Below are 20,931 nucleotides of genomic sequence, written 5' to 3'. Positions count from 1 at the left end.
GTCAAACTTCATTCCACTGCCTTTGTATACATGCTATCATTATTTTCAAATTCTTTTGAAATAACTTGTTGGATTGTTTCTCAATTTTTATAAATGCAGTTGTTATTTAAAATAAATAGAGCAAAGCATAAAAAGTTATCTTTTTACAGGGGAAGTTTCCTTTTCAGACAAACAATGGATTATGATACTTTAATTTCAAATGCAGTGTGGTAACTAATGCTTCATTTTTTATTATATATATATTTTTTTTTCATTTGACATTTCATGTTTTTTTTTTTTTTTTTTATAATAATAATAAAAAAAACTTCATAAGACTGGTACCAATGCACATCTCTGATCTGGCGCTTTAAGAGTACAAAAAGCTGTAAAGCTGGTACTTTCAGGCCAAAAGGCTCTTTTTCTGGCCTTAGGATAATGCCATCGAGACAGTCAACCTCAAAGCAAAGTCACACATGGGACAGAAATTACTCTGAAAGTGTAATGCCTACATGTCTACATCCAATCTAAAATTCTCCTTCACTAATGTGTCACAAAAATAAAAAATAAAAATAATGATAATTAAAAAAAAAAGGCATGGATGATTGCATTGGGTCTTCTGAAATCATAGATAAACGTCTTGTATTTTTATTTTGAAAGACTGTGTCTGTGTATGTATTCTTGCGGCTTGTTTTTCAAAACAAAGCTGGACCTCTGTAAAGCCAAGACCTCTTCTTCTTGGTGGAGTGGTTCAGTTAAGAAGGATATGTATCAAGTAGGCCAGCTTAACTCTCCAAAAGATTGTCTGTTTCTAAGTTTTATAGTACAATCTTACTTAGTTTATACCTTAGCTTGTTCCTCAAAGTGTGTCATTTTTACCTTCTCCAAAATGGTTGGAGGTATGTATGTGTGCAAATTGGGAGGGAGAACAGGGGGAGAGGGGGTAGACATGTATGTATTTTTTAATGGGATTTTGTTGTTGGTGGTGGTGGTTGGTTGGTTGGTTTGTTTGTTTACTTGTTTGTTTGTTTCCCTACAGAAAGAGGATTTAGTGGGGGAAAGAGTTTCAGTCTTACAAATTGTGTGATTCGGAATACCAGCTTCTAGAATCGTTTACCTTTTCTCCTGTGAAGCAGTGTTTCACTTGGAAAATAGCACCACAGAAATTATTGTAGAATAAGTTTCTAATCAAAGAGAGCAAGAATTTCAGAAATCAACTGAGAATGATAGAAAATGAAATCACCTGCTCAAATTGATGAGCATGTATGATAACTCAGCATGCTTCTTCTATGGATTTGAGATCTGATCAGACTATCATAGCATGGGAACTTGTGTCTGTTTTATTTTGAACATATTTTATGTACTTTGTATCCCATGTATGTGAATTGAATTTTTTCCTCTAGATCTTATTTCAGAAGAGTATGGTATGTTCCAAAAAAATATAGTATTTTTACAGGATAAGATTTTTCTCTGTGTTCTGTTTTTTTTTTTTTTTTTTTTTTTCATGTAGGTTGATATAATTTTTGGTTATTTTTACTGATGGTTACATTGTTCCACAGATTTTTAGTTCTTCATTCATAAGCACAATGAAGAAAGTCTAAAAAAAAAACAAAACAAAACAAAACAAAACAAAAACTATGTAGCATTGATGCTATTTCTAGGTTTGTTTAAAAGTTAAGGGGATTTGCATGGTAAAGGGAAGGAAGGGTATGTCATAACTTTTGTGCTAAGTGAAAGATTTTGTTTGTATAAATCACACACTGTATTCATCTTGCTCAAGTCAAATGATAAACATTACATTTCACCATTCCCATAAAATTAAGAATATACTTCAATAATACTAATTCTACAGAAGAAGATTGACTCATTTTCTTTTTCTTTCCTGCTTTGCTGGCATTGGTATATTGTAGGACACATGGCATTATCTGTCGGTTCTGCTTTCTCACTCTTGGGTTTCTGTCTAACTCAAGTAACTTGTTCTGGAAAAGCTTTGCCTTTCATATCTGAGGTCCATTGCATTTATTCCTTTTCTGCTTTTTCTGTTTTCATTTTCTGACAATGTTGTCATCGTCAATGGAGTTATGATGAACAAGTTTGATACTATTTATAGATTCTAGGCTTGTAGCCAGCTATTTTCATGCCTTCAGTGCTATTTAAATCTATTATTCATTTTCTATTGCAGAGCAGCTTCTTCTCATTTTACACCTAGAGCTGCAAGGTTTCTGAATCTGGCAACAACAAAATTGCTGTTTAACAACCTGATAAAATGGAAAGAGTGGAAGTTTTGTTTCCTTTGTTTTTCTTGTGGTATCTATGATATCAGTTGATATTAATTATTAAATTAGAGACTGAACTTCCATTGAAAATACAATATGGCATTTTAAAAGTTTGATTAAAAAGGGATTCATTTAGAAGATCATTCCTCTTTTATTTGAGAATAACATTTATAATAACAATATACTGTTTAAAAACTCTTGACAAATAAGAATAAACATTCTGTATGCTAGATGGACAAGTGTTCCTCAGATTGCTGTATTGTTAATACAAATAGAATACCTTTTTTTTTTTTTTTTTTGTGCACGATATTGAAATACATCCCATTAGATTAAGGGTATGGCTTCTGCTCTTGTTCCCATAGGATCTGAGTTCTCCTTTTGTGTCTCCTCACTATTTATCTGATTATGGGTCTGTAAAATAGAAGAAAAAAAAATCACAGTATCTCCTCCTTAATTTAAGTCCTTCAGAATACAATGAGGAAAGCTTGCAAGGCTATTGCTGATATAATAAAGCTGTTTAGTTACCTTGAACTGGTGCACCAACACTATAAATCTAAGTCAGGTACATGAAAAGTTTAATGCTATGTTTGTGACTTAAAGTGAAATAACAAAGGGATTTGAAATTTAGAGTGATGCACTGCCTTGAAGTTGGTCTGTTGTGAATGCACAATACATTCTTAGGAGAAGAAACAAAAGCATATCATATTGCTGGAAAGTTACTTCCACAGTCTTCTGAAGTTTAGCTTTTGTTTAAACAGGTGTAATTTTTGCTTCTGGCTTTGCAAAAGCAAGAGGAAGATAATCTCAGCCCTTGCATCATAAACTCCCTTACTTGCAAGTAGTTAGGTAACTGCAGAAGTAAATAATGCAATGCTCAAGACAAGCTGAAGTTTTGCCAGTCCCCAGTGACACTGCATTTTATTTACGAGAACAAAATAAGATTGCTATTTTAGAGTGTATCTTCTTTGCCAAAACTGTAATGCTATTCAAAAGTGCTAACTGGAATTCTTTATTACTCTGGGAGCAAAACTGAAAAATTATGTAGCTTTGTGGTTTTGTAGGTAAGTGTTAATGTAATAACCTATATAAACTACTGCACTATACACATTTTTAATTATTTGTCTAATATCTAAAGGATAAGCAAAGTAATTCTGATGTTAATAAAAAGAAATGCTGTCTTTATGCAGCTGTTGTCCATTCTTTACATTTGGACAAAAACAAAGCCCACATTGTGAGAAAATTTAAGGATTCCCCTTTCCTTAGAGTGTAATAGGAATGGTGGCTAATCCTAGTGGAAGATCTTTTGTAAACTAGGAAGGAGCATGAAAAGGTTGCCAGCTATCTCTGAGGAAGCTGACCTGGAATGGAGAGTAGAGGTTTACGAATTATATAAAAAGGGAGAAAGATTATTTGGAGAGTGGAAGGATAAAAGAAAGCAAACCAAGAGACTTCTCCAAATATTTGTGTTCATTGATGAAGAGGAAGTATGCACTAGGTATTGAGACTGCTTTAACTTTGGGGCATGAGTTCTGGATTTTATTCTTTCAGGAATTCCCTTATGGAGAGTTTTTAGTAGAGGTCTTAGGTACCTTGATTAAGGTGAGATATGGGAACTGATATGCTGAAAGCAAGGAAAAAACAATGTGGCACATTCCACAAGCAAGGAATTTAAACTGAATTTTGTAGGAACTAGGAAAAGTAGTATCCAGAATGTAAAGATATTTATTATGTTTCTGATAAATCCACAGTACTTGGCTTCTGCGGGCACTGTAGGACAAGTTGTCTCTGACAACGGCAACCTGATTTATTGCTATCTTGTCTCTCTGGACAGCAGAAAGTGATACAGCATACAGAAAATGACTATTTAACACCTTCAGAAAACTGCAGCCTTCTCATTACCTAAATCTATATGGAATTTACAGATGAGGTACTTGGAGAACCATGCCCCCTTAGGACTCCGGTTTATTAGGCATGGTCCTACATTTTACCTAGATTTCAACTTGAAACACAGCAAATGTTTCATGAAACATTTGAAACTACCTTATGAAACACGAAACTATCTTGTCATTTGAAAGTATCTGATGAAATGCAAGATATCAGCATCTAGATAACTAAAAATTGGGTTTCAGATACAGGGAGGTGGGTTACATAGGTTCTAGGTCCTCAGCTTGAGATGACATAAACTATCATCTCTCACCTTCTAAAAGTGACATGGCAAAATAACCTCAACCATTTTCTCTCACTTATTTTTCACTTGTGAATGAAAGAAGGAAAATCAATTGTGAATAAAATAAAATAAATTAAAAAAAAAAAAAGAACATGGAAGAACATGGGACTCCTGGGCCCCAGAAGGACAAACTCTAGAGGAAGTTTTGTTGCTCCTGTAGTTAACAAGACATTGTTCTTTGGGAGACCCCATACTTTCTAGGATTGTTTATGTTTCCCATTAAAGAGCTGTCAGAAACAATATATTTTTGTCACCTTCATGTTTCCCTCCACTTGTGTTTCAAAAGAACCAGTCAATCATACATTCCTAAAGGGAAAATGTGGACAGTGATGTCTGGTAGAAGGCTTAGGGCTAGGCATTTAACCAGGAAGGCTAAACTCATGAGTGAATTGGGGTTTCTGATTCAGATCTCTTCAACGTGTCCTATCACTTAACGTGGATTGTTTTGAATCCTAATCCCAATTTAGTATGTAATTCTCCCCATGGTTTATACAGAGATTTTGAGGTGACTAGATCTGGGTACCAGACACCTAAGAATTTCTATGTTTATTAAGGCAGCAATATTTTCATACAGGGTATCTAAAAAATTAAAGAGTGAAAATATTGCTTCCATAAGTACATCTCTGAAAGCTTAGTGTTTCAGTCAGGTGACACTAAATCTGTGAGATACCAAATTGGCTGTGAGGCCAACACCCAGCTCCCCACACCTTCAATTCAGGTAGCTGTAGAGAGCAATAAGGTCTCCCCTGATCCTCCTCTTCTCCAGACTAAACTACCCCAGTTCCCTCAGCTGCTCCTCATAAGGCTTGTGTTCCAGACCCTTCACCAGCTTCATAGCCTTTCTCTGGACATGCTCCAGAACCTTGTTGTCTTTCTTGTAGGGCCCAAAACTGAACACAGTACTCGAGGTGCAGCCTCACCAGAGCAGAGTACAAGGAGATGATCACCTCCTTGGTCCTGCTGGCTACACTATTCCTGATACAAGCCAGGATGCCGTTGGCCTTCTTGGCCACCTGGGCACACTGCTGGCTCATGTTCAGGTGAACATTGACCAACACCCCCAGATCCTTTTCCTCTGCACAGCTTTTAAGCCACTCTCCTCCAAGCCTGTAGCGCTGCATGGGGTTGTTGTGACCAAAGTGTAGGACTTGGTGCTTAGCCATATTGAACCTCATCCCATTGGCCTCTGCCAATCCATCCAACCTGTCCAGGTCCCTCTGCAGGGCCTTCCTACACTCCAGTAGAGCAACACTTCCGCCCCAGTTTGATGTCGTCTGCAAACTTACTGAGGGTGCACTCAAATCCCTCATCCAAATCATCAGAGAAGGTGTTAAAGAGGGTGGGGCCCAACACCAACCCCTGGGGAACACCATTTGTGACCAGTCACTAGCTGGTTTCACTCCGTTCACTACTACTCTCTGGGCCAGCCACCCAGCCAGTTTTTAACCCAGCAAAGCGTGTACCTGTCCAAACCATGGGCTGCCAGCTTCTCCAGGAGAATACTGTGAGAGACCATGCCAAATGCTGCATGTGTCGGCATATGCTTTTTCTCTGTGTATGTCGGCAACTGCCTTGTACTCTCCCTGAGTTGCCTGTCCTTTCTTCCACTGAACACTAACTCTTTTTCTCCTGGACACTCAGCAAAAGTTCCCTGATTCTCCATGTCAACTACAGTAAATTAGATGTCCTGTAGTAAATTATACGCAGTATTCTTAATAAGTGGATGCAAAAGTGAAATGCCTACTTAAAGTAACCAGACCTTACTTGTCTGGCAAGTTGTTGATACAATCTGCATTACCATAGCAAAGAACTAGACCAATCACAAGATTACAATACAACTTTGATGAGAGGGCCTACTTCAATAGATGTACTAATAAAATTATTTTCTATAAAGTTATATTAAAGAAATACATGAATTTAAATTCATTTGTAATTTCAATAACATATTAAATCTTGGCAGTTTCTGAAGTACCGTGGCCATAAATTTTCTACATGGTTCCTTGTTTTAGAGAAGGCTGATAAGAGAGAGATTGCCTCTCTTCCAAGAGGGGAATGGAAAATCTGGTGGACTCAACTGGATATGGCGTACAAGTCAAAAGTTCTGAAGCAACGAAAAACACTGTCACTGGTGGAAGATGAATTCTTGAGAAGTTGTCATCCAGCTGCTTGACAAAGATATGTTCTCAATGGGCCCACAGTGGAACAGGACATAGAACATGCTTAGAGCTTGTCCAGAACTTGTGGAAAGCACTGGAAATAGCATTTTGGATGCTTTGTAACTTACCTTATCCAGTCTAGTACTGCTGCTGCTTTGCCCTTTTGCTCTGGCCCAGATGTTTCTACTCACAATATGAGAGACACACACCTTGTTCTCCTCACTTGTCTCCAGATCCTGATAGTCTGGAGCACTTGTCTAGCCATGTTAGTCTATTTAGCATTTGGAATTCTGCTTCAGCCAGGATCATGCAATATTTTTTAATCAGCAACAAACGTCTTTTGGTGATGACGGCTTGTTCATCTTACAAGACACTAATCACATGATCCAGAAACATTGCCTTAACTTTGCTCAATCTGCTCAGTCTCCATCAGTGGCTTTCTCTATCAATGATTACATATCAATGATTACATATCTACCAGTCCTTCCTCTGCAGCACCTTATCTTCATGATTTATCTGCCAGTGCTTGTAAACATTATGGAAATGATATAAATAAGCCTCCATTAAATTAAAAATCTTCTGTTGAAAGAGAAATTATTTATTTCCCTCGGTGCAAACTCTAACGTAGTATTAGAAGCCAAAGTCCAGAGCTTCTGTCAAAAGAAAGCAGTGGAGCTGGAAGCAGTGATTTTGCTTGAGGCTGTTTCATCTTGGGTCACAGGAAAAGACATGCTTTGTAGTTTTGTCCTAGGTTTTAAAATCCCACCTCCACTCCTGCTCATGTTATGGGAAAAAGCACTGTTGGTACTCTATATGCATCACATAGAACAATGGAGGCAATAAATACATCCCTCATCTCCAATCTATCCATCTTCAATATGGAGGCAAGTCATTATTTTTGACATCACTGCTGTTGTTGTTGTCTGTCTTCTCAAATCTGGATGGGACCTGCACTAACTACACAAATATATCGGGAAGGAGGTTTTGTTCAAGATATCTCATAATCTCATATAGCTAAACAGAGTAATTGATAGGAAATCCATGGGGAATAGCAGCTCTCACATGAATCATGATAAAATGCAGGTTAAAGATTCTGAACTAGATTTAGCTTAATTTGGCTTAAACTTTAAGGCTGAATAAAACAGAACCCTAGTGCTGAAACTCAAAGAACTGCCTTTTGCCAATATCTGATTATGGAGGAAAGAGGGGAAATGTTCAGTGCTAGTTTGCCTATTGCAAATTGACACAAGGACCGTGTGAGGGGAGATTCATTCTTGCTTCTGCCTGGTTTGCCTGGTTGAATGATAGTTATGAGAAAAAATGAAAATCGAGTTGGCATAAAAATTGCAGCTTTTAAATCTTGTTTGCCTAAAACACCTAATTCTTGTTTGGCAAGTGCAATGCCTTGAAATAACATAATTGTAAATTACCTTCATAACAGAGGTTAGCTTAATGAACCTTTTGGAAGTACTGCATATGTTTTATATTATAAAACTGCCACTGTGTATATGATTAGGCATAGAATTGGAGACGGTTAAGCAAACTACTTCCAGTGCTCTGAAATTGGCTATCTTGCACATGTGGATAAAACTTTTGATATACCCAGATATACCTGCTGGAAAAATCAGGCTTTCCTGCAGAGTGTTTTAGCAGCAAAGGGATTGACTAGGTGGATCAGAGCAGTTTCTATATTCTTAGATTTGTATATGCTTATAGCATAGATTTAGGCAGAGTAGCACTTAATACAATAGGTATTTAATAAATCTAGTCCAGTGCTGAAAGGATAATACTACCAAGAATGTCATTGATAGCATCTGTGTTTTTTATTTTGTATTTTCAAATACTTGACATAAACTATCTCTTGCACTGCCCCACTTTATATATATACATGAAGGTTAGGTTCTATGTATAATTTAGGAAATTTTAAAACAAAATTAATATTTTTATCCCTTTCTTCTGATGTTATTGAAGTGGTTTATAATTTAATAATATTAGGACTACTTTATAATTTAATCACTTTTGGATATTTACAATAAAATCTAACTTTGTTTATTCAAATAAATAAAGGTGATTAATTATTTTTTTTAAGAATAAATCATTTCTAATGGTTTTCAAGTTTATCTTAGCCTTTGTTCTCTTCTTTATGACATTATGTTAAAATATGTTGTGGCTTTGTTTCTTTTTTTTTGTGTTGCTTCATTTTGTTTTTGTTTCCTTTTCTATAAAGATTTCTAGTTTTCTTTTAAATGAATTGTACTAGTGGCTTTGATTTTAAACTTTGAAACTAAGTTCAATGTGCTAGACAACCTTTATATAAATCTACATGATTTATCTATTTAAATTTTAAACTTCATATGATGCCCCTGTCCTTTTTTCCTCATTCCTGAATTTGTTTTAGCTTCCACAAAATCATTTTAAAAGGAGAGCAAGCCAGGATGATTTACTTTTTTTTTTTCCCCTTTCCTACCTGGATATAATTTTTGATATTATCTACCAAACAAACAAACAAACAAACAAACAAACAAACAAAAAACAGTAAAAGTTTGGAGTACATAAAGAAAATAAAATATTGATTTCACAAGTGTTTTGTATCATATAAATTAAAAAGTGATACAAATACATGAACTCATAAGTCTTTGAATTTTATGACCTTTGAATCATTCTAAATACAATTTGGTTGTCTCAGGGTACAATGAGCTGCTGTTAAATACTGGTTGCTTGCAGAAAGAGATAGGAAACAGAAATGTGTGAGAATGTAATTTTAATATAATTTAAAATTTAACCTTCCAATTGCAATATATACGTTTGTTGTTTTTGCTTTTGGCTTGTACTAAACAGCATTTGGATTATTACACAGGTAAAATATCCAGAGTTATGGCTACTGCAAGCATTGATTAAAGTCTCCAGTGTTCATGAGGTCTGACAGGGATTCAAAGGAGGAAATGTAAAACTTGAAGGTACAGCAGTATAGTGACATTTCACTCTATAAAGCTGCCAATATTTTAATCCTGCACATAAATCATTTTCATCAGTTCAATTCCATATCTTAATCTGTATAGCAAACAAAATTTTGGATTGCATTATATTTAATAATTAAGAATGTGATATCAATTTCCATATATTTTAAGTTCCTGACATTAAGTTAACATTTTTTTTTTTTCGTTTTACAAAATAAGAATGATTAAGGATTGGGTCTAATCATGCTGTGAGCAACCAAAGTTTCATTAAACCTTTAGTTTCTCTCCTTAAGTAATGTCTTCCTCAATGATCATGTTGTATTCATTTAGAGTGATGATTGATATGGTAATATATGCAGTGTGATTGAAAGCAACCTTTGTCAATAGGAAGGCCAAATACTCAAACAGTGTATTGGTTGGAGTTTGCTCATTATTGGAGACCTTTCATAGTCATATTGACTTGCTGTCCAAATGTTGTTACTTACCTGATGCTTTCATTGTTTAAATGGTATAGACATTGGTATTGAACATGACTTTTCCCAATATTTGTCCTAAAATACACACATGGCTCAATTATCCACTGAAAATACTTAGGCTTTATTTTTCAGGACATCTAAACAGTACTTCTGGAATAGGGGAATATAAACAAAAATTGGCAACAAAATTTGGCAACAGAGAAAAACAGGGCCCTATACTGATGATGTTAATATTCTGTACTGTGTCTCTCAGCACTCTTTGATTTTAGATTTTTTTTTTTTTTTAAGAAATACTTTCTTCACAACTCTGGAAGACCAGCAAATCAACCCCCTGTGAGTATTCTAAGGTCACAGAAAATATCTGTCTCCTTAAGTGTGGATTTAGTTATTCAAGGTCTTTTCTATTCTCTTTAGAGATAGTCTTCTGGACCGGTTTTGGCTCAAATCATATATTAGACATACCCAGAAAGTGTGGCCTTCATTTAGATGTTAAGGCATTTCAGAAATGTTAGGATAATGCAATTCGCTTCCCTCTTCAAATTCATGATACTTTGAAATTTGCCAATACATCAGGCACCGTTAACTTCTTCAACATATACACAGAGAAACAATAATAAAAAAAAAATGCAAATGGCAGAAAGGTCTTATGGGACTTTGGAGCTGGATTATGTCTTACGGCTTAGTTCTCTTAGCAGACAACTAAGATCTCACTAGGAAGACAGAGAACAGAAGAGAGTTAAATCATGAGTTAAGCATGAGGTATTTCACATATGATGGACATCTCTCCCCCTTACTAGGCAGTGTAATTACTACACGGAAATAATATTATGAGCATATCCTTGCTTTATTGTCTGTATCTTTCAGAAGATATCTTCAATATCTTCTGGATATCTTCAATATCTTCTGGAAAATCAAAACTTCTTTTTGCTAAATCCTCTACATGCATAATCTTCAAATAATCTTCAATTATTTTCCTTTTTTTTTTTTCCTCTTTAATCTTAAAAGCGGCTAGTTCTATTGCAGATCTTTCCAGGTCATTAGTGACTTTTGAAAATACACTATGAAATGAGATAAAGATGCAAAAGAATTAACCTTTCATATAAGAATGAGAAAAATGGAAAGGGGAAATGGAGGGAACTTTTTTTTCATGTCACCATATGATAACACTTTCCCTAAGTGAAACACTTTCCCACTTAACTAGAAATATCATTCACAATTTCAAATTTATAAAATGCCACAAGTGATTGTGAGTAGCACTGAATCAAGCTTTGATTACATAGTTTTCAATTAAACAGTAAACACTTGCCATTTTCCAATCTCTGATAGTTCCTTCAGAAAATGTGATGAAAGACTAGTTTTTAAGATTTCCAAGATAAGGATATTGACGCAGCAGATGCACTTAATTACTTTTAACGAAAATTAGATAATTTTAATTCTAAAGCCTGAGAAAGTATCTATTCTTGCCATGAAAGCATCTGTATTTGTTTATTGATTTCATCAGCACTGTTTTCCTTCTAAATCCCCCATTACTCAAAGTATCATGAAGCTATGACTTTTTTTAAGTTTGCTAGTACCGTCATCCTTCCTCAATTTGTTTGCTTTTGTATCTCTGCCTGTACATAGTTCCTGAACTCGTAACATTAACCATCATCATAGCACAGTTATATTTGAAGACTGTCAATAATATGCAACTAACCTTGGAACAATTATACCTCTCTACATTAAGACATAAGAATGTTTGTTGTAGAATATTTTGAAAAAGGATCTTTCTCTTGTGCAAGTGTCATAATGCTCTTCCTACATCCCTAGAAAAACATGCAGGTCTGGTGAATGCCCAAGGTGAAACTTCTTTCATTCATTTCTGAACTGAGCAATCTCTTCAAATTGAATATAAACTCCATAAAGAAATATGTGTGGCCTGGTTAGGTTAGATACAAAGATAAATAATTTATTTCAGAGTTTAGAGAAGCGTTGAGCAATGTCACTTTTTTCTTTCTCTCTTTTTTTTTTTTTAAACTACATATGTAAAAAGCTTTGTTCACGTCTTTGTATTTTTACTTCACTTTTTGTAATGTTACCTTAATTAAAAATAAATAAGAAAATTCAGAACTGCAGATATTTATTAAAAATCTCAGGAGAGAAGCCCTCCAGCTTCCTACAGCATTTAATTTATAGGAATTGAACACTGTGCTGTACTCAGCATATTTATTAAAGAAATAGCTACTCCCTTCCAGAAAAGAGCAGTAAGTATAACTTTAGGTGTTTAAAGTGGTTTTGCTCTACCTTTCTTATAATTCTAATGAGGAAACATTTCCATTTAAACAGGAAAACAAATTAATCAAACCTCAGATTCAGAGTATTCCTGTCTATAGTTTTATTGTCTTGACAGTTAATATTGCATTATATGGTGGGCCTTTGTTTTGTCTATATTCTAATATCAGTTATGTAAACTCATTTTTTTTTTCCACTTTTAAAATCAAAAATTTTCTGAGACTTTAAAAATCTACTACCAGTAACAAAATGGCATAACCAGTTCTCTGACTCTTGGGCTTTATATGTGGGAACCAAATTTCCCACTGAGGATCCCCATAATGCTGGCAAAAATTGCTATGTTTGCTACTAATCTCTTTCATATTTATGCAAAGCTATCATCATATAGCACCTGAATTCCAAGGCATGTCCTGTTTTTAACAAATGGGAAAAGCATGGCACCACGTGCTCTGGTCTGTGAGAGGAAGCTAGAAAGAGGGGGAACTTTCAGATGTTGAAATATAAAGGAGGAAGAGAATATGAACAGCAAATGTTATGAAAGACAATTCAGAAATGTAGAAAGGAACCTGAGCTATGCAATGAGAAACAAAAGAGAGGACAATGTCCCTGATGATGGGCACATCATCAGGGACACTGATCACTTTTCTTTACATGGTATTTGGGGGCAGATATGATTCCATGCTTCTTGTCTTCTAAACTGTGAAGCACAAAACTTTCTAAACTGGAAACTATTCCAATTAGTAGGATTATTATTTTTTTTTCCAAAGTTAGGAAAAGGAATACGAAAACAGGAAAATTCAGGTCATACCATCTTTATTTTCTGGTAATATAAGCCAGTAAGTGCTGTTTTTTAATCATTATTAATTGCTTTCTATATTGCAAGCCAGCCCGGAGTCCAGAAGGCTTTGAAGTACCTAGCATTTTTGAGTAACCTCTTCTGATGTAGAGAAAGGAGAAAAAAAGCTTTTGTGGGATTCCTAACGGAAAGAAGCCTTCTGGAAAAAAAAAAAAAAAAAAAACGGTGTTCCCTTGGCATGGGTTATACTGTGAGGGAAGTTGACAGGAAACAGCTAGGCTTAACCAAACCAAATCTGCACATCTGTTTTATAACTTTACAGCTTACCATAACAACAACAAGAGCGAAGTTATTTAATGAGTGTGAATAAACTACTCATGCTGGTAAAATGTGAGTAGCCATGAATCAAGAGCAAGAAGAGACCCTAGCTGTGCAATAGTTTACAATGGGCACTGAGGACGCTATGAGCAGTGAGGTTTGAGAAAGCTGTTTGAATTGGAAAGGAATTATTATTTTTTACAAGGAATAGAAAAGATTCTGTCCGAGAAGTTTCCCTTTGGTACTGAAGACCTGAAGTGCTATATGCTTTTCAAAAGAAATGAAGCACTGCAAGGACTGCTAAGAAAAGATGAAGGTTGTTTAAAAAAAAAAAAAAAAAAGCCAATCAAACAGTGAAATATTTCTCCATTTAGTTGTGAGCTTTTTCCACAGTACAGTACTGGGGAACGGTAATGTGTGTGTGAGGAAATCTGACAGATCTATCTGATCTGCAAAAGCTGAGGTATTCTATTTATTTTCTTTTTCCTGATTGAGTGCACTGCACCATGTACAATGTACCTTTGATCTATGCTAAGGTACTTACAGACAATTACAACATTTATCAATAGTATGTATCAAAATTATTGGAAGAAAAAAAAGATATTTCGTTACAAGAATTTCAGGTGAGTAGAGAAAAGTGATGGGAGAATGTAAAAATGATGTGATGAAAAACAGGAGAATACTTTTGGAAAACAAACTGTCCTATGCTAAAAAACAATAGGAAAAAAAAAAAGTGGGGGCAGGATTTAATGTATTAGGCAAGTGAGTTTAAAAGTCTTTTCAGAATACTGGATTCAGAACTTTTTTTGCATTGAGAATGACATGTATGGAAATAAATGTTTGATTAAAACTGGGAATGTAACAAGCCTAGAAAGTGTGTGCAAATAATGTAGAATCTGTCAATTTTGTATGTGCTGATTTGGAATTTAAGGGTAGTGAAGGAACTGCAAAAGGAGAAAGTCCAGAAACATAGCTAAGCTAATGGAAAGAAGTTTGAAGGAAAATAGGAGGTTGTGAGAAATGTAGGAATTAAGAGCAAATGGGGGGGGGCCGGTGGAGAGATAACAGAAGGGATAGAGTGGGCCATTCCCTAGGTTCCTTTCAGTAGATGGAGACAGAAATAGAGATGATGAATTTCTGGGTTAGTTTAAGGTGCAGAGGAGTAGACAGAATAATATGAAAGAGGGGCAAAGAAGTGAAGGATATACCTAAAATTAGAGACCATGGTGATGACTGGGGAGAGTGAGGTTAGGTAGGGAAAGAAGAATCTGTGAGCATCACAAAATCAGAGAGGATGATAGCTTGGAGATCATAAATATGAATGAGTGACCGTCTGTGGAAGACTGAGGTGTAGTGAAGGAGAACAAGCAGTGATCTCACAGAAAAAGTACAAGAAGGTAAATAGAATGAGTTGTTTTTGTTTTGATTTGTTTTTCTTTACTTTCCCATTTAAACAAATGAATTCTTTATTACATGATACAATTTTCTTCATACTTAAATTAAAACTGAATTTTAAATAGTTTTGCTTTATACTTCCAAAGACCTTTCTATGGTTGCCTCTGTGTACTATTAGGGAAAAGAAATACTACAAAATGTCATGAATACCAGTAATCAAAGAGTGACTTTCTCAGCAAACAGAAAGATAACTTCATGTCTGCAGGCTAATTAACCAGAGTTTAATTTTCTGTATTCAGTGTAAGTGCATAGAAAATAAATATTTTCTTGGTCTATGCCTGCCTGTTATATCCAACTCCAACCGGTATACCGATAGTGTTTTCTAATATCTTTCCTCAATGACACATGACTATAATTTTTAGAGTGTATCAGATCTGTTTAGAGATGTCCCATATATAATGGTATAAAAATATAATTATCAATGGAGAAAATGCACTAACTTGGGGAACACCCATCATGAGAAGAAACTTATTGCTTTATGTGCATGAACACTAAGCAAAGGATCTTGGTTTTTGTTTGAGGTTTGATTTATTTTTTTTTTGTCAGAATTCTCATGCCCTAGTGTTTTGTTGATTTTGATTGCCTCTTTTTCTTTTTGTTTTTATCTTATAACCTGTCATATGACATGTAAAACGTATAAAATGAAGCCAAAATTGCAACTTGCTGCAAATTAAACTGAAAAAAAGAGCTGCATCTGGCCATCCTAAAGCTATGAACTGAGTCTTCATGGGTGGATGATTTTATTTCAAGTCACTCCTTTTCAATATAATTGCCCCAACTACACACTTCCTTTCAGAGGGCTTAAGATCTAAGCGCAGGCAGTGTTGACATAAGTTATATGAATAAGTGTCATGGTGTGGGAGTTACCTCAGATGTGAGATCAGTATTTGTGCAAATGGTACACAATGGCACACAAATAAGTACCTGAGTGACATGAGTGTCCTAAAGGGATTACAAAAGAATAGGAAAGAAAATGTACAGAAACCCACAAAGACAATAACAATTCTTCAGAAACACTAAGCTCCTACATGAAACAAAACTTCTAAAGTGTGATATTGCACTTTGATGATATGCCTTTAATGCATGCAACTTGGAGATGATACACTGTTATTGGAGACTTATCATGACTGATGTACAATGCAGAGGCGTTTGCTTTGATGAACTGGAATTTGATGTTACGAATCCAATGGCAGCAATGAGATGCATTACTACCACTAGCATTCAAAGGCTTATAGTTAAAATTACCCTATATTAATACATAGACATATACAGGACAGAAGCAAATCTTTATCTATTTCTGTCCTCTATCACAAAATTCTTATTTGATTCAATATTTTGTACTGCTTATGTGTTTCCAAATTAATCTTGCAAAATAGGACTTAATCTTTATAGCTACACTAAATGTTCATATCACTATGCATTTATATTATTCTAGACTTATTACTGTGAGATTTATGCATATTGTATGAAGAAGCTAAGGAAGAGAAAGAGAAATGTGAAGAGAGCTTTTTTTCCTTTGCTTAAAAAGGATTTTAGACATTTAAAATAACTGAGAAGAGTATAAAGAGGAAAAAAAAAAAAGGAAAAGTAAATTGTTGGAGCTGAATTTTTAATTATAAGATGAATATTTATTGGAAAGAAAGTTGGAAACTTTTAAAAATTGCAGATACATAAGTTATAGCTGCTCTGGTTATCCTGTTTGCCATGTTTTATACAGTTTTAGGACTACCAAACACTTAAAAATAATGTAAACTTGTGAAGAGACTGTGGATATAGAAGCCACAAGGAGCTGTATAGGTTTCTGAAGTTTTTTAAAACTCTGTTTAAAATTTTAATGAAAAGGGAAAAAGATGTTTGTGATTCTGGAAGTTTTGAAAAAGTAAATATTACTGTATAATTCTTTCTTTTTTTTTTAAACAGATGTACATAAAACCTCCAGCAAATTCCTGGGCTCTGGGCAAATTACCACTGCATGATTGCCTTACAATTTATTATTATTATTATTATTTTTTCCTTAGGTTTGCATAAAATTCAAAAACAGGACAAGATCTAACCCAGTTTAGCCATTCACAAAGATCTTATTCACACTTGGGCAAACTACATACGTAACTCACAGGTGTATGATGTATTCTAAGAACAGACTGGAGAACTTTGAGACTGGGCTTGTCTGTTATACAGCTTGCAAGCTTGCACATACTGTCTTTGGTAGAGCATTTTGGATGTTTACAATGTGTGCAGGCATATCCAGATAGGCAGCACACAAGATGAGACATTCATGCATATTGGGAAAAATAAAACATATTACAACAATATTGTCAAATGTTGCAGAGAACAAACATACTGATAGATATAGAAACATTCAGTAACCTTCTGCCTTTTTTTTTTCCTAATTTGAAAGATGTAGGTATATATTAACTTATTATGTTATAAAGTATTATGTTAAAAGGGATAAAAAGTAGGTAAAACTCGCCAATTTTTATGTGTCGGTCTTCTTTATCAAAAGCTAGAAATATGGAACAAATGAACAATTCAAAATATTATGATTTTTTTAAATATTTTTTTTTTAGTGTTCTTCCTTCCTTCCTTCCTTCCTTCCTTCCTTCCTTCCTTCCTTCCTTCCTTCCTTCCTTCCTTCCTTCCTTCCTTCCTCCCTCCCTTCCTCCCTTCCTCCCTTCCTCCCTTCCTCCCTTCCTCCCTTCTTTCCTCCCTTCCTTAATCATACTCAGTGATGTACTACAGGTGTTTCAGTAGTCACTGTTAAATTTGTTTTTGTTTTTGTTTTTTATATCTACACCTTCATACTCATTGTTTCAGATATTGTTCACAAAAGATGGTTCTGATAACAGTAAGAAGACAGTTCTGTACCATGTCCTGTCTAAAGGTCTGAAAATAATTTACCTACATTAATGAGTTGAACTGGTATTGACTTTCCAAATCAATGATATATTATCCATGCTTCACATTGAAGAAGGAACTGAGGAAAATATCAGTTATGCAAATTGCCCAGAATTGTGCCTAAAACTAGAGGGAACACTTTGCAGTTTAATTAAAATCAGACATTTAAGTACATTCCTTCATAAACAAACACACATTCATGCAGCTTTTTATCATGTCACTAAAGTACAACACACCATTCCAGAGACAGTCTTTGTGTAGGCTGCCTCCCTACTGATCTATTTGTACAAAACACTTCTGAAAACTATTACATTTATCAATTCATTAAGCATTTTTAAGTATCTTACCTTACTTTCTCTAGTAGTTTGATTTTTAAAAGTTATCTTCCTGTTTCAAGACAGGCAGAAGAAGCCTAACTTTGGCTCCATATGTAATATGTTTTTTTTTTTTTTTTTTTTATGTTGTTCTACTTAATATTAAATGTATGTTACACTACCTGTGTATCTTGTTTGTGACATGCTATACCTGGTTCACTTTTTAATTTGTCTGAGCTTGTCTTATCATCAGAGATGTAGTCTGTTATTGATTAAATAATTAATTTAGCCGTCCCCAAGATGACAGATCTGCTTATTGTCACAAGAAAGTTGATATACTATACTTTGTTTACAAAGGTTGTACAACAGTCAGAAAGTAATGTATAACTACAACATTTTTATAGATTTTACATATTATGTGCATTTCATTAACCATTACACCCATCGAGAAATATATATTTATTAGATAAAAATTGAAATTGACACTAAAATAACTCATATTTATTGATTATTCTCATAGAAAAGAGAAACAGGAAGAACTCAAGAGGTGAATTAACTTAAGTACTTTTTTAAAAATCTCATCAGGTTTGCTAAACTGTCATATTTAACTATTTCAATTCTGCTTGAATACACAGAAATTTCCTCCAGCCTTCTGAAGTTTCATTGTGAGGGTATGAAATATTACATATAACCATAGACACATGGATTCTGCTTCTCTGAAAGAACTTCTCACACATATTCAGTGGGTTAAGAAGAGTTTATCTTGTTAATCCTGTGCTTTAAAATATAATCCTGCTCCTACTTTGACACTACACTAAAGTAGGCATATTTTAAAGTGACAGTTCTAAGAAATACTGTTCTTTGTTCATGCTCCCCCTTATCCACTTAGAGTCCTGCCCAGAACCTGCGTTAACATATGGACTAAAAAAGTGATCATCCTCAAAATTCTCTTTTTCAATTGCAGATCTCCAACCATTCACAACTTTTAGTCCAAGTTTGTGGAATCCATGTACTGTTCAGGGGCTCTCAGAAACAGGGTCTACAGGAGATTTGAAGATTTGGATACAAGGGGCAAGAAGAAGGGAGTACACCAGATCTAAAGGTGTGCTCAGCACCTAACTTACATCCTATTGAAAATGCTGTATGCAGCAGAAACATTTTCAAATAATTATAATTAAAAATAATAATAATAATAATAATAATAATAATAATAATAATAATAATAATAGTAAAAATGATGAACTTTCCATATTTGAAAACTGTTCTTTCCTGCATATGGGCCCGATGCACATCATTTTGTCAGCTAAATAAAAGTACAACAGTCTTCATTCCATTTAAATACATAGAAACAAAACAAAACAAACAAAAAATATTTTTTAGGGACTGATCAAAAACTCAAAAAAAAAATAATCCATAATTCACAAGACATTTCATTCTTTATGTAAACATATTATTCAGAAGTTGAGTATTTTCTTTTTAACAACAAAAAAAAATACTGCAGAAATTAGCAAGCATGCTAACTAGCAAAACTTTTTGAGTTAATCTCCAAGTGCAATGTGATATGTAGATACAAGAGTTTATAGACCAAATAAATAAAGAGTTTATATACTAATTATACTATATACTAAATAAAGAGTTTATATACTAAATGATCAGCAAAAAATTAGCTTATCTTACTGCAGCAGTTAAAAATGAACACTTAAGAAATTTGGCAATACTTTAGTTCACTTTCTAGGCAAAATTTTCATTGTATGTTATTCATATATTAATTTTACATCATTTGCATTCAACAAAATTTGCCCTGTGTGTGCAGTGTGCTATTACAATTCCAAAAATCATGATGATAATATATTTGCTTTCTGAAGGAGTTTAATAGGGAGAATTTTATTGTTCTTATTACTCAAACAAACAAACAAAAACACAGAGTGAATTTATAAGTATGTACATGTTCATGGATGTCTGTGCCTTTTACATAATGCGTATATAGTGTACCTAATATGCATATTAACAAAGTATGTAAAGAAACATTTTTGTGAATAACAGACACAATTCTTTGAATAACGTGTTAATATTTTCTCACAAGTTTTAGGGTTATTTTTCACACAAAATGTGAATGTTATTGATGAATATCCTTCTGTAGAACCCTCCAGTGAATTCAAATTATACAAGATTTTCGATTTATGTATTTGTCATTTTTATAAGTTTTCACACACTTTGTTTGAATAGAAACAATGATTCACATATAAAGAAAAAAAAATAAAACTACATTTTCACAAAAAGGGTACAAATTATTGATAAACACACCTATGTGTGCAGATTGGTAATTTCTCAAAGGTTATTTGGGGTCATAATTGTAAATCTCATTACCTTGCTTGAAGGAGAAGGTCTCTTTCATTATTACAGTGCTGAGGTCCATATCCCTGAAGCTAATTGCAAGGTATTGCTTCAGAGTTCTAATTGTTTGCCATCAAAATAGCTGTGTAAGCTTGATTAACAGTGTTCAGCAACATTCATAATAGTCTAAGCCTGGTCCTGCATAAAATAGAAACTGGGAAAAAATCAATAAGATTTAATAAGATCAGGAACAATCACTTACAATAGTACATCAATCACACAAAGTAATAGGTGCAGGATTTGATAGGGTCCTGAACTGCCTGAGAGATTCATAACCAGTACTCGTTAATGATTTGTTCATTTGCATTTTATCAATCCAACTACAGCTGACAAACAGAAGGAGCAGTAAGGAAACATGTTGACTTAAACTCATCAGAGTTTGCAATTAAAAAGTAACAGATAACTTAATAGCAAGATCAG

The 20,931-nt window shown here is 34.2% G+C and overlaps 1 long non-coding RNA gene across 2 annotated transcripts in view; it reads left to right on the top strand.

Annotated features, from left to right (window-relative positions):
- LOC310893845 overlaps nucleotides 1–20,244 on the top strand; it is a 30,285-nt gene extending 10,041 nt beyond the window's left edge. The window contains exons 1-3 of one of the 2 annotated variants that reach the window (XR_014579367.1): nucleotides 9,512–9,592; nucleotides 10,357–10,401; nucleotides 19,082–20,244. This is a non-coding gene — a long non-coding RNA (uncharacterized lncRNA). Of the gene's footprint in view, nucleotides 1–9,511; nucleotides 9,593–10,356; nucleotides 10,402–19,081 lie in introns of those variants that run through there. The other variant, XR_014579366.1, reaches the window with a different exon arrangement.
- Nucleotides 20,245–20,931: the final 687 nt, after the last annotated feature.

This window comes from Anser anser (genome assembly GCF_964211835.1).
Source record: "Anser anser genome assembly, chromosome: 2".
Taxonomy (NCBI): domain Eukaryota; kingdom Metazoa; phylum Chordata; class Aves; order Anseriformes; family Anatidae; genus Anser; species Anser anser.
Note: the sequence above shows the minus strand (reverse complement) of the source record. Positions and strands in the feature narration are given on the sequence as shown.